Below are 14297 nucleotides of genomic sequence, written 5' to 3' on the forward strand. Positions count from 1 at the left end.
CAACCATTTGGTAAGTCCAGTGCAGCTGTAAAGCCAAATTCCACCCCCCCACCAATCGCCAACCCCCACTGGGAGCACAGATTTAAAAATTAAAAGAGCCAAGGTAAATTGGGGACTCTTTGGTTTACAATTGTCTGCAAAATCATCCCTAGCAACTACTGACTAGGAGCCTAGAGATTCAGATTTACTCCCCCTCTTCTCCTTAGCTCTGTACTCTGAAGCCTTTGGAATAATTGGTCATAAAAAATAAATTGGGATATCCTAGAATGGCAGAAGGGTGACACCCTAAACGCCGTTGAGTTATAACAGCATCATTCCAATTCATAAAGCGCCAAGGGGCAAAGCCTTGTGGGGACTCTGGGCAACTGCTGAGTGTCAGAGCAGAAAGCAGCGGAGACAACATGTGCACAAATGGGAGGGGCTGCGTTCCGATAAAACTTTATTTGTGGGTATTGAAATTTCCATTTGAAAAATGGAAAAACGACCCTACAGACACAGCCATCAGGTCGGATTCTGCTCACTGTCCAGAACACCCACTCCTGATTTTTAAAAAGTATTTTTATTCATCTTACTTTATTATTACTTCATTTAAATAAAGTTGACACACATTGTTACATCAGCTTTGGGTGTACAACGGAGTGATGCATTAGGCTGTGCTCACCGCAAGTGTACTCACCACCTGTCACCATGCGACTCTGTGTCCTGGGCTCCCCTTTCGTCCCCATAATGCCTGCTTCTCTTTTAAAGGATGGTCCTTAAATAAACATTGAATCTTACCAACTCCTTAGAGAACAATGTACCTAAAGTGTCTCCTCTCCATGTTCTAGGGCTGAGGGGCTCTCTGTCTCCAGGGTTCAGGAAACCCCCTCCAAGTGACTCATGAGCTGTCTGGTACCGTTTGTGGCATCTCTCCCCTCCTTCCATAACAGGTGCTGTCTCAGAAGGAGCAGAGGGAAATTCAGAAAAATTCTTATCACTCCAAACGAAGGGGATCCCAGGCTGCCACCACCATTAAGAAAGAGCTTCTTTTAGCCTCGTGACTATTGCCAAAATGGAATAAGCTCTATTCCGTTGCTGTAACTCACTGCTACAGCATCCCCCTGCTGTGCAAGGTATGATGCTAGATGGATGCTCTCGGCTCCTAGCCTCGAGGAAAGGGACTTAGCATGTCCTTGGGGAGAGTGACATGTAGGGCACTAAGGATATAATATGCTATAGAAGCAACAGACCCACAGTTGCGTGGTTTTTTGATCTGTAATTGGGTTGGTTTGTATTTTGAAAGGTGTTTTGAAATGAGTCACAATAACCATGGGTGCAGCATTCACAGGTTGGTGCAGAATGAGGCGTGAGTGCTGGGTGAGAAGGGGAGAGGACAGAAAAGGAGAAGACGGGCTGGAGTGCCCTCCCCTCAGTCAGCACTGGCCCGGAGTGAGGGTTCATCTCCCTTGACAGAGAAGACAAGGCCACAAAGGCCAGTGGGTCTTCTAAGTTCACAGAGCTGGCAGCTGCACCCACTGTTCCTGGGTGGGAAGGACAGGTGGGCCGGACTTCTCTGATCAAACTGGCTGAACCCACGGGGTTGACATCAGTTTACACTGACTATCTCCAGTTCCTCCTCTTACGGAAGTGGACACTCAGTTGAGTGTCCGGTAGAGTCTCATGGATATTTTTTCCAGGTCGCTAAGAGCTCCCTCTTCACTCTCAACAGAGTGTGGCTGAGCATTAATGAAATGGTCATCCTACTATTTAATGAAGGTAAAGAACTTAAGGTTCTGGACATGCCTGCAAATGCCTGCCAAGCCTCCTGGACAAGTAAGAGGGAAGGAGTCCCCAGACCCAGCTGGAAGACCACAGGCCCCCTAAGATGGCCCAAAGCTTGTGTCCAATCATGCTTGTTTTCTTCATCCAGCTCTTTCCCAAAGTATTGGTTAAGTTCAAAGTCTTTTTCTTTTTTTTTTTTTTTTAAACACTGTGCAGCCATGTTCTTCATGCATACAAAGCTCATGGCTTGTTTTCCGAGAAACCAGTTCCGGAGCAAGACCAGACCAGGTGCAGCACATCTGCACATCTGCCCCACCCCTCCTCATGGAACAGTGCAGACCCTTCCAACAGTCCCGGGGAGCAGCGACAGCAAAGCTCGAAAACCCTTTTCACCTTGAAGTTCTGGTTTGACATTGGGTGCTCTTGGAGGAAGGAAAAGATTAGAAATGTTTGGTGTTGAGAACACTTGGTGTTGGACAGCAAATACCCAAGTCTGGACAGAAGAGAGTTAAAGGTAAACATCAAGTGGTCCCTAGAAATACAGTGGGACTCTGACCATCCTGGCACTCAACAAAGGGAGGAGAGACAGTGGGTGACAATAAGGGGAGGAGAGACAGTGGGTGACACTGCTCTGAGCAGATTTCTTGAAGCGTGAACTGAGGACTTCCTGGGGATGTGGTGACTACAGATTCTTGATCCGTGTCCAGGAATCTGAGAACAAGGTCAGAAGCTACATCTATAAAGACTCCAGGATCTTCTAATCTAAAACGCATACTTGAAAGAAATTGATTTTGAAACGTGTTTCAATACACTCTGACCATTCTTGTTATGCCTTTTCTACACCACCATGTGGTTGCTTAATGGGCCTTTTTCCCGAGATCCCTGAAGACACATTTTGATTAATGATGGAAAGAATCAATCAGTCAATCAATCCATCCATCACAGAGGGGCAAAGAAAAGCGAGGAAGGGAGAATCAATCATATGAACATCCAGCTGTCTACAGTGAATTGCCCCTCCCCCTCAGATAACACAGTTGACTGGGCTCATGGGATTCAGAGTATTTCCCCCTGGTATTGTCCTGGTGGGTTGCAGGCCTCATCTCCCCATGGCCTCACCTTCTGCTCAGCCTATTTGCTGCAGGGCGCCATCAGATATCTTTTTCTCCACGATGCAGAAAAGATGGAAAAGTGCTGAAATTATTTCACCACACACTGTTAACCTTCCAAGATTCTGCACCTAATTCTAAGGGGCACAGGACTCCCCACGGACGAGGAAGTCTCCCACAACAGCTGTGTGTTCTGCTATTGAACTCAAATCTGACGCTATCTACCCAGAGATAGCATCCAATCCCACAGGTTAAGGACTCGTTCCACAACACTTCTCCCCCAGCACCCCAACTTCAAATGCCAAGTGTAAGCCCAGATAGTCACCCATGTTTCTAACTGCCCAACTATGGATTGGAGCTTCCAATGACCCCCCTCCTTGGATTCTACTGATTTTCTAGTGTGGCACACAAAACTCAGAGAAACATTTTACTTAGTAGAAGAATAGTTTGTTAAAAAAGAATGTAACTCAGGCTGGAAGAGAGGCATAGGGCAAGGTAAGGGAAAAAGGGCAGACCTTTCATGCCCTCTCTGGGGCACCACTCTCCTGGCGCCTTTCTGTGTTCACCAGTCTGGAAGCTCTTCCAACCCCATTCTTTGGGTTTCTATAGAAGCTTGGTTACATACAGATGATCGATTAAATTATTGGCCACTGATGATTGACTCAACCTTGAGCCCCTCTCCCATGCCCGAGGTTAGGAGGTGAGATTGAAAGTTCTGAACTTCTGATCCCACATCTGGTTCCTCTGGTCACCAGCCCCCATCCTTGTGGCTACCTGGGGGAGGGGTGAGGAATGTTTTCCAAAAGAGACGTCATCTATAAAACAAGCAATGCCTTTATTGCTGTCATCACTTAGGGACTTTCAAGGGTCTTAGGAGCTCTGTGCCAGAAACAGGGATGAAGACCAAATATATAATTTTTATTATAAGCCACAGCACCACATCCTCTTTCACAGGTTGATTTTGGGTGGAAAGTGCTTTCCGTTCGCTTGTTACTGAGTGGGGCAGGGAAGCAATGATGTCTTATCCGTGTGTTCTTTGTCAAAGTCCAACCATCAACACAAGACTGGTTTATCACCAGAACAGATGGAAGGTTGTCTGTCTGCCCATAGCTTCTCTTCAGAAGAGGCTGAAGCTCACACACGAATTCGACCTGAAAACCTCGCATCTTACGCCTCCCTCTTCTCCCCCTGCTTTCCTTCTGAGTTCACTTCTCCTGCCACGTTTGCTGGAGGCTTGTGAGGTGTCGGCAATAAAAAGGAAAAGCGTGGGGTAGGGGTCGGGGGAGTATCTGAGTGGAGAGGAGAACAGGAAGTGCAGAGATGCTGCTCACCAGCCCTGCCCAGCCCAGCTGGTGCCCGTCTGCCTGGCAGTCTCAGCGGAAGGTCCGAGAAGCCAATGCATTTCAGACCTTTTATGTCTCTGCAAACTGTATGGCTCAAGGAGAAAAAATGAATATGGCTTTACCTCTGAGAGAACCCATTTAGGACCGATTTGCCCTTTCAAGTCCTGCAAGTGTGACGCCAGAAGATGTGGGAGGCTCTATTTAACCTCCACCCCAAACCCAAACCTCAGCCGTGGTCAGGGTGAGGAATCAGCCAGCACTGGCCTTCCCTCTCACCCACAATGGGGTCAAGCAAGGCCAGACCGGCTGGGAGCCCTCTGAAGGATATTTATTGGTAGCAAAGCCGCAGACACTGCTTTTTCCAGAGCAAGGCTGCAGCAGGCTAGCGGACTTGCCCTGGCCTGCTGTTTTCCCCTGGGGGAAGAGAAAGGAAACCATATGCTAACTTTTTGTGAGCTTCTGTAACGAGTCTGAACGGATGTTAAGGGAGTCATGGAGATGCTCCCTGTTTAGCACGACCTTTGTCCACACGCTCTGGGGAGAACGAAAAGCCCTTATTCATTCAAGGCTCTTCCTCCCACTGGCCAGACACAAGTCAGCCGCTTGACGATTCTACCAAGAGTCTTCTTTGTTGACTGGAGAAGACTGTGAGCCTTTCTTTATACCTTCCGGAGAGTGATGGCCAAATGCTATCTATCAGCATGGACAAAAGCCTAAACATACAGGCTGTAACTATACCAGTTTGTTTGTTTGTTTGTTTGTTTGTTTTTAGTTAGCTGTAAAAAATGAATTTGCGGGCGCCTGGGTGGCTCAGTGGGTTAAGCCGCTGCCTTCGGCTCAGGTCATGATCTCGGGGTCCTAGGATCGAGTCCCATGTCGGGCTCTCTGCTCAGCAGGGAGCCTGCTTCTCTCTCTCTCTGCCTGCCTCTCTATTTGTGATCTCTCTGTCAAATAAATAAATAAATAAATCTTTAAAAAAAAAAAAAGAATTTGCTCGGGGTGATGACTGCTACAACAGTAAGGGGTGACGTATGCCTCGAATGTGGATCTAGAAAGATCCGCATTCACACAACCACCTCACTCTGCTATATGTACCTGGGTCTTATTGGGTTGTTTTTAAAATCCCAGACTCTGAGGGAAAAAATGCCCAAATGTTACTGTGTGGGACAATTAAAATTAGTTTTCTCTTACTTCCTGTTAGACACATTTTCCAATGTTCTGCAAAAAGCCATCTAATACCTTTGTCATCAGAAAGAAGGAGACGTGTTCTTGGCACTGGGACGGCTCTATGTGGTGCCATGCAAATGGGCTCCCTTTGTGGCAGGTGCTCTGTTCCGTGGCATGGAGGCGTCACCTTCGTGAATCCTGCAGGTGGAATCCATCGTCAAGAAGTCTGCCACCACGTGGGCAGACCTGCCCTCCCTCAAGAATATGGCTAGACCCAGAACCAATCCAGCCCTGGAGTTAGGTAGGGAAGCAGAGGTTCATGAGGTGTGACTCAGCCACACTTCCAAATCCCATTGTAAGCAGGCTTCCAGAAACGATCTTGAAAGTTCAAGAGCCTCTTTCTCCAAAGAAGACATCCCAATGGCCAGCAGACACGTGAAAAAAAATGCTCCCCATCACTCGGCATCAGGGAAATACAAATCAAAACCACAGTGAGATACCACCTCACATCGGTCAGAAGAGCTAAAATGAACAAGCTGGGAAACAACAGATGTTGACGAGGATGTAGAGAAAGGGGAGCCCCTTGCACTGTTGGTGGGAATGCAAGCTGGTGCAGCCACTCTAAAAAACAGTATGGGGGGGGGTCGTCAAAAAGTTGAAAATAGAGCTATCCTAAAACTCAGCTATTGTACTACTGTGGATTTACCCCCCAAATACAAATGTAGTGATCTGAATGGGCACGTGTACCCCAATGTTTATAGCAGCAATATCCACAATATCCAAACCATGAAAGAACCTAGATGTCCATCAAGAGATGATTGGATAAAGAAGATGTGGTATGCACACACACACACACACACACACACACACACACACACTGGAAAATTACTCAGCTGCCAAAAAGAATGGCATCTTGCCATTTGTGATGACGTGGATGGAACTAGACAGTATTATGCTAAGTGAAATACATCATTCAGAGAAAGACAAATACCCTGTGATTTCACTCATATGTGGAATTTAAGAAACAGAACAGATTAATATAGGGGAAGAAAGGAAAAATAACATAAGATAACCATAAGAGACTCTTAATTATAGGAAACAAATTGACTGAGGGTTACTGGAGGAGAGGTGGGGGGGATGGGGTAACTGGGTGATGGGCACTAAGGAGGGCATTGAATATAGTGACCACTGTGTGTTATATGCAACTGATGGATCACTACATTCTACCCTTGACACTAATAGTACATTTTATGTTCACTAAATTGAATTTAAATTAAATTTTTTAAAGTTTGAGAGCTCTCAGCTTTAATGAGAGCTATCATCAACCATCCAGTCTTGGCGAGGGGTCTGGGAACAAGATTTGAAGAGAAAGAAAGGAAGATGAATGGGCTGCCTTTGGCCCAGCTGATTCTGTCTCTAGCTCATAATAGTGGCCATTGTCAGAAATCATCGTGAGACTTGCCTCACATTGGTTTAGCAAGTCATTTCTCCAAACTGTAGTTGCCTTGAGCACAAATTGGGTACAGTAAGTGTTTGGATTTTCTAGGTAGATCTATATGGGCTTCAGTTAGGAAACTCATGAAAATATTCCCTCTTTCCGTCTCCCAACACTAAGCTTTAATAGCATATACTAGACAAAGGCATATTCAGATACTTAGTGAAGTAGAAATGCTCACCTGGTAGCTCCTTACTCCAACATTTTTCTAAGCACTTTCATATATTATAGTCCTTTTGAACAGATTCTAAGCAGAATTTCCCAGACCCCTTGCAACTAGGGTTTCTGGAGGGATTGGAATTTACCACTCAAATGCACTCATGCAGCCTTGAAGAAGCACCTGAGTTAAGTTGGGGGGGGGGCGGTGGGGAGAAGCAGGACTCATAGGCATTGTTTAGTTTTGCAGCTAACAGGTTGGATAGTAGCTTTTTTTTTTTAATTTTTAATTTTTTATAAACATATATTTTTATCCCCAGGGGTACAGGTCTGTGAATCACCAAGTTTACACACTTCACAGCACTCACCAAAGCACATACCCTCCCCAATGTCCATAATCCCACCCCCCTCTCCCAACCTCCCTCCCCCCAGCAACCCTCAGTTTGTATCCTAGGATCAAAGCTGGGCCAGTGTGTTTCTGGAACCAGTATTTGGAATACCTACTTCCTGATCCTTGGAGTATGTCTAAGGGATAGGACCTGGAGCCTTGTATTTGTTACAGTTGCTTTGCCGATCCTCTAGATTCCTCAAATTTTCTTAGTGGCTCTGTCCTGCACTCCTGTTTTCCTGAGAGTCATTTCTGGGGGCCCAGCCTATAATCCCACTCCTTTAGCCCTTCTGACAATTTTGTAAGCAGCTAATTCTCTGTATTGAATCATTTTCTACTTAAAATAGCTATTGTGGACCCTGTTACCTGTAACGGAACCCCAGCTCTCAGTAGTGGTATGCTGAATGCCCATAATATGCCAGGATCTGTGCCACCGAGACTACAGATATGAATTAATCTGTATTGAGCACCTCTTCAGTTTCACACATCATTCTGATATCCCTTTCCTTCAAGACCTTATTGGTGATAACTACATTTGGATATGTGTAAAAATAATGACAGATGGTTCATTATTATGTAACCAGTTGGTGTTATAATAGGAGATCTAAATACAGTTAAGGAGGAGCAGAAAAGACAGAGAAAGAGTTGGTTTCGGAAGTGGGGTTGCACACCCCCATCCTTGTAGGACTACTACCAGCTGCTGCTGGACCTGCTACATTCTCTGCTTGTGCACCTGCTGCGGTTTGCCCCCTTCCACTCCAGCCAGCTTGGTCTTCTCATGATTTCCCACTTCTCTGTCTTTGCTCATTTTAATCCCCAACACTTTAAGTGTGCCTCCCTGCCAACCAAGATTGGCTTTCTCATTCAGCTCTACTTTCTCTGTGTTCCTGTATTACTGGGGGGCCACACTCACAGTTTTGGGCTCAGTCTCTGTCGTGTGGGGCCTGGATAGTTTGTCACTGTCATCATTCTGCTTATTCAGCTCCCCCGGCCCTTGGAAACAAGGGACTATTCATTAGGCATGTGACAGTCGCTGCACAAGTGGGTAGACACACTTGATTTGCGAGTAGCCACCATATCATGATTCACCTGCTTATGCACAGGCCCTCACCCTTGCTGTCCTGAAATGAGATCAACCACAACTGGAGTTCAAGGAAGATGGGGGGACCAGTTTAAAATTGAAGAGAGGACAAGAAAGGCAGGAAGAAAGGGAGTCATGCACAAGAAAGGAGATGAAAAAGGGAAAGGTAAAAAATACTTTGAACCTGGCTGGCTCAGTCTGAAGAACATGTGATTCTCGATCTCAGGGTTGTGAATTTGAACCCCGAAATGGGTGTCGAGCTTACTTTAAAAAATAAATAAGTACACTTAAAAATTAAAAAAAAAAAATGTTTGCTCTTAGTCTAGACAATACTTTTCTGTCTTCATTTGGTGGCATTTCTATCCTAGATGGTACCAGTCTGACTTTCTAAGGGCCCAGTCAGAATATATGAGTCATGCTGGATCCTTATGATGCCCACAGGAGTGTAAAAACAGAGTCCAAGTTCCCAAGAAGCCCCTCCCCACAAATTAACCCCCCCCCAGCCTGCTATTTGTAACCCTCATCAGCTAAGGTTATGCAAGCCACTGGCATTTTCTAAGCATCAGTTATTCTATTATCCCAGGACCAAGAACAAAACCCTATCCATCCTTTTCTGCCCACCATACCGCTAGGAAAATCAATCTGTCTCTCTTCCACCAGTAAGCTCAGAAAAATAGAATACTTCCCCTGGGAGCAAACTGGGGTTTGGAAGGTCTTACAATATTTAGGTCATCTACTCATCCTCCACATAGTCCCACACACAGTAGTCCATGTGACCAGCGAAATGTCTTGTCGGCAGCTGACCTGCATATGGCATGAGCATGGGTAAATACTAGCCGACACCCGGAGATACATGGGTCTTCAATGGGTCCAAGGTTTTTTAACCTGGAACTCATAGGCCCTTGCTTTTAACCCAGAGAGATTGCTTGTGCTGTTTTATGATTCTTCCCCAGGGTCTCTTTCTAGACATCACTTACTCATCTAGACACTCCCAAGAGTGAGATGCGGATATGTGGTATGACAGTGTGTATTCAGGGTTATCCAAAGACACAGAACCCACAGGCAATGAAAGGTGTGTGTGTGTGTGAAGGTATTTATTATAAGAAATTGGCTCACATGATTATGATTGTGGACAAGTCTTAAGATCCGTAGAGTGGGTCAACAAGCTAGAGACCACTGAGAGCTGATAGTTTCATTCCAGTCCAAGTCTGAAAGCCCAAGAACAGGACAGCCTATGGTGTAATTCCTGCCCAAAGACCAGCAGGCTAGAGATCCAGGTAGAGCTATAGTTCTAGTTCTCATCCAAAGGCAGAAAAAAACCCAAAGTCTCTGTTCAAGGCAGTCAGGTGGGAGAAATTTTTTCTTACTTGGGGAGAGTCAGCCTTTTTTTATCCTGTTCTGGCCTTTAATTGAGTGGGTGAGGCCCACCCACTGTAGGGAGGGCAATCTGCTTTACTTAGTCTACCAGTTTAAATGTTAGCCCCCTTTAAAAACACCTTTGCAGAAACTCCCAGAATGATGTTTGACCTAATGTCTGAGCACCCCTTGGCCCACATATTGACACATAAATTAACCATCACAGGGTGCCCTGAGGACAGACAGCTAGAAACCCAATCACGGGCTTCCATTATTCCCCCCAAGACCCCACTCAGGGTCTTTTCTCTCTGTTCCATAGTCCTCATCACAGCCCTTGTCAGAGCATAAAGCTGTTGGTTTGTGTGTCTCTCCCACTAGACTACAAGCTCCTCAGTGTTTCCACAGTGCTGCTAAGACCTTGCTATGAAGTCACACCAACTAGGTCAACGTCCTGGCTTTCCTACATTTCTTTCTTTTTTATTTTTCCTGAAGATTTTATTTATTTAATTGACAGAGAAAGAGAAAGAGCACAAGCAGGGGGAGCAACAGACAGAGGGAGAGGGAGACACAGACGCCCCGCTGAGCAAGGAGCCCGATGCGGGATCTGATCCCAGGACCCTGGGAACATGATCTGTTGGCTCTCCTACTTTTAGCTGGATACGTGGGCAAGTTTTCTAACAACACTGAGGTTCAGTTTTATTTGTGAAAAGGCAGCCTCACAGGAATGCCGTGAGGATTAAATGACATAGTAAATGGGAAGTGCTTAGTGCTGTCTGGTACACAGTAGGTCCTCAGAAAAGAGTGGCCATTACGGTCACTCACTGGGGAGCTCCCAGCATGTGACTAGCCCCATCCAGTCAGATCTTCTGTTCACAGAAAGACTGACTTCAATCAGGGAACTCGTTTTTGGCCAATCACTTTTGAAAGGAGCAGAGCCCCAGACAGTCCATTATCAAGCATTTGATTTCCACTTGAAGGAGAAACAATATTCAGGGGAATGAATCAGCGTGGGACAATTTCATCTTTTTCCATCAGTAAGAATGTGTCTTTCTCAAGAAAGAGACTTTAGTTCCTTGTTAGTCTGAACCCAGTGGTGGGTTCAGGTCGCCTACCACAACCTTCCACCTGCGGCTGCCGAGTGAGTCTAGGAGGGGGATCTCCCTTCAGACCCTGCCTCTCTCTACTCTGTATCTCAGTTACTGCACCTGTAACGTGGGGCCAATCACCTTGTCTATGCTTCAGGGTGATCTCTTGTGATAGGATACCTGTGTCAGGGAATAATGGTAAAAGGGGTGGGAGAGTACACAGTGTTACAAACACACACGCACACACACACACACACACACACACACACACACACAGCAGTAACACTACATGGGAGGAATTCAGCCTGAAGGCCTTGAATAACCAAAACTAATTCTTACATGGGAATAAATGTAAAGTGGGAGAAATAACTTCTCACAGCATGTAAATCAACAACCGAAGTTGTAATGCTTTAGAAAATTATCTGGCATCATCTCTAATTATTTCAGCGAGCTCCCTTTCTTCTGAAGCTAATAGCATAGTGTACCACAGTGCCTGGCCTTCATCATAGCTTTTTGTTTCTAGTTTTCATTCCAACCCATCCTTCAGCACTAGCACCACCAATTTAATAAGCTAAAGATATAAAGATAAGCAATTTAAAAGATGCTAAAACATAACCACAGTGAATTTCAAAATAACAGCACAGTGGCCCCCAGCTTCACTCTGGCTGGAGCCCCTGGGCATATTCCACTGTGTACTTTAGAATTAGCTCTTTATTTATCAGCTAGAGAGCACTGCCTCAGGGACAGAACATAAACACAGCTTATCATTCAATAAGCCCAGTATGAAAGCTGGGTATTATGTTTTGAACCATGTCCCTCTTAAAAGATACTGAAATCCTAAGCCCCATCCTTGTGAATACAACCTTATTTTGAAATAGCAGATTTGCAGATGATGAAGGTGTAAGATAAAGTCAGTAGGGTGGGCCTTAGTCCCGAATGACTGGTTTTCTTATGAGAAGGGGAAGTTTGGACACAGAGATAGACACACCTAGAAAGAGGATAAGGACGATGTGAAGACACAGGTAGAAGATGGCTACCTACAAACCAAGGAATGCCTGAGAATATTTTATCAATTATTTAAATATCAGACAGCGTATGATCTGCACAATAAGCAGTAGTAACCTAATGATCTAAAAAATGTTTGAGGAAGAAGGATGTGTGGATCTCTGGACTTCCTACAGACAAAGAGTGTGGGGCTCAGAGCGAAAGAATTAAGTGTTGATATGTACATAATAATAGAATTGATAACTAATATTTATTGGGTAGTGCCATGTGGGAGGCACTGAGTAAGCCCTTCACGTGCATTAATTCATTTAATGTGCACAAGAGCCCTATGTAATAGATACAGTGATCACCCCCATCTTTTGAATGAGGGGAATGGTCGCAGAGAGGTTTAGTTACTTGCCTAAGGTGGCATAGGTAGCAAGTGGGAATGCCATGCGTTAGTCCCTCACAGTCAGGCTCCAGAGCACACCTCTTATGGCCAGAAAGACCTGAAGCCATTGGTTTTACAAGTTGTGGTTAATTCCATGATTTGCCTCTGAGATAATGGGTGGGTGACCCAAGGCAGGTGGATACGTATTTACGGATGGCCTATGGTGACCAGGTACTATTCTGGGTGTCCAGGATCCCAAGCTGAACTTGATGTAGACCCTTCCTACAGGCAACACATCATCTATCAGTTTCATTTTCATCCCACTGTATTGTCTTAGTTCTGTCCCCCACAAAACTGAGACCTACTAGAAAGATTTCTATAATACCATTGTAATGGTTAGTTTTATGTATCAACTTGACTAGACCATGTACCCAGGTATTTAATCAAATGCTACTCTAGGAATCCCTGAGAAGGTATTTTGTAGATGTGGTTCATGTCTGTCATCTTGATGGTAGATAAAGATTAATCTTGACAGTGGGGGTGCACGTCATCCCATCAGATCCATTAGATCCATCCATTCAAGATCCTTAGAGCAAAAACTGAAGTTTCTCAGAGAACAGGAGCTCTGCCTGAAGACTACAGGGCTGACTGGTACTTGCTCCTGTCAGTGTATTGCAGAGAGCTCAACAGTCATCACTGGAGTCTTCCCGAAGCCTCCACTCCTCCCCCTTGTCTTCTCACATCCTTCACAAAGCCAGATGACATGGCGCCTGCAGGGCCACAGGACCACTTAGCTATCCCAGGTCTTCCAGGTTTTATCCAGGCCAACAGACTGTTTCTGAGAACAAAACGTTTTCTTTGCAGATCCAACAGAGCCAACACTCCTCTTATACTGTAATTATAATTTAAAAAGTGTCCAGTGTGGGGCACCTGGGTGGCTCAGTCGGTTAGGCTAACTCTTGATCTCCACTCAGGTCATGATCTCAGGGTCATGAGATCAAGCCCTGGGTCAGCCTCCCTGCTGGGTGTGGAGCCTGCTTAAGATTCTCTCTCTCCATCTTCCTCTGGTCTTCCCCACATGCTCACGTACACATGAGCTCACTTGGTCTCTCTCTAAGAAAAGTGTCCTGTGTGACTGGCATGGGTTTGTTGGACACCTCACTGCCCACAGGCTGGGATTTCCTCATTTTCTAGAAGCTCCTTACCATACATATTCATCATAAATATTGATCCCATACTTACCCCCTGAAGACTTGTCATACTTTTATATTTTCAAGACTGTTCAGTGTTAATATTTGCTTTGTCTTCCAGGATTACATCCATTCCCCATATATGCTTCCCTCTACGTAGTCATAAAAATCAAAAGCCTGAATCAGTATGCGCCATCAAGTATGCCAAATAGTTCAAGCATATTTATGGCTCCACGTCCAGTGGGCACTATCTACCCCATTGTCTCCATGATAGCATCTGCTCTGGAGCTCCGCCCCTAGAGGCAGCAGACTGTTTCCACACTGCACCCCTGGCCAGGCCATCACTTGGGTTTCTGGAAGTAGGATAAGCCTCATTCTAGAATTCTTCAAATATAATTGGTAAACATCTGAGTTTAAGCAAGAAGGTCCATTGTATAAAGAAATGATTGATGTGTGTGCAAACAGCATGTTGGAAGGAAGGAAGAGAGGTAGGAAGGAAGGAAATCAGTCATCATGGACCACCAGGCAGAAAACAGAGATGCCAGATTTTGTGCCTCTTCAAAATCACTGTGAGCATTTGATGATACCTGGTAAGTTTAGAGGTACAGATAGCCTCATTCCCAGCAGATGCCAGACCAGGGCCTGGCACTCTGCCAACAAGATGGCCAAATCCAGCTGGAGTAATATGTATGACCCTTAAGTTGAAAATGGTTTTTACATTTTTATAGGGTTGTTAAGAGAAGGGTGGTGGGGAGAGATGAAATGGTAGGACTTATCAAAAGCTGTGTGGCCTG

The sequence above is a fragment of the Mustela nivalis genome (assembly GCF_964662115.1).
Source record: "Mustela nivalis genome assembly, chromosome: 5".
Classification (NCBI taxonomy): Eukaryota; Metazoa; Chordata; class Mammalia; order Carnivora; family Mustelidae; genus Mustela; species Mustela nivalis.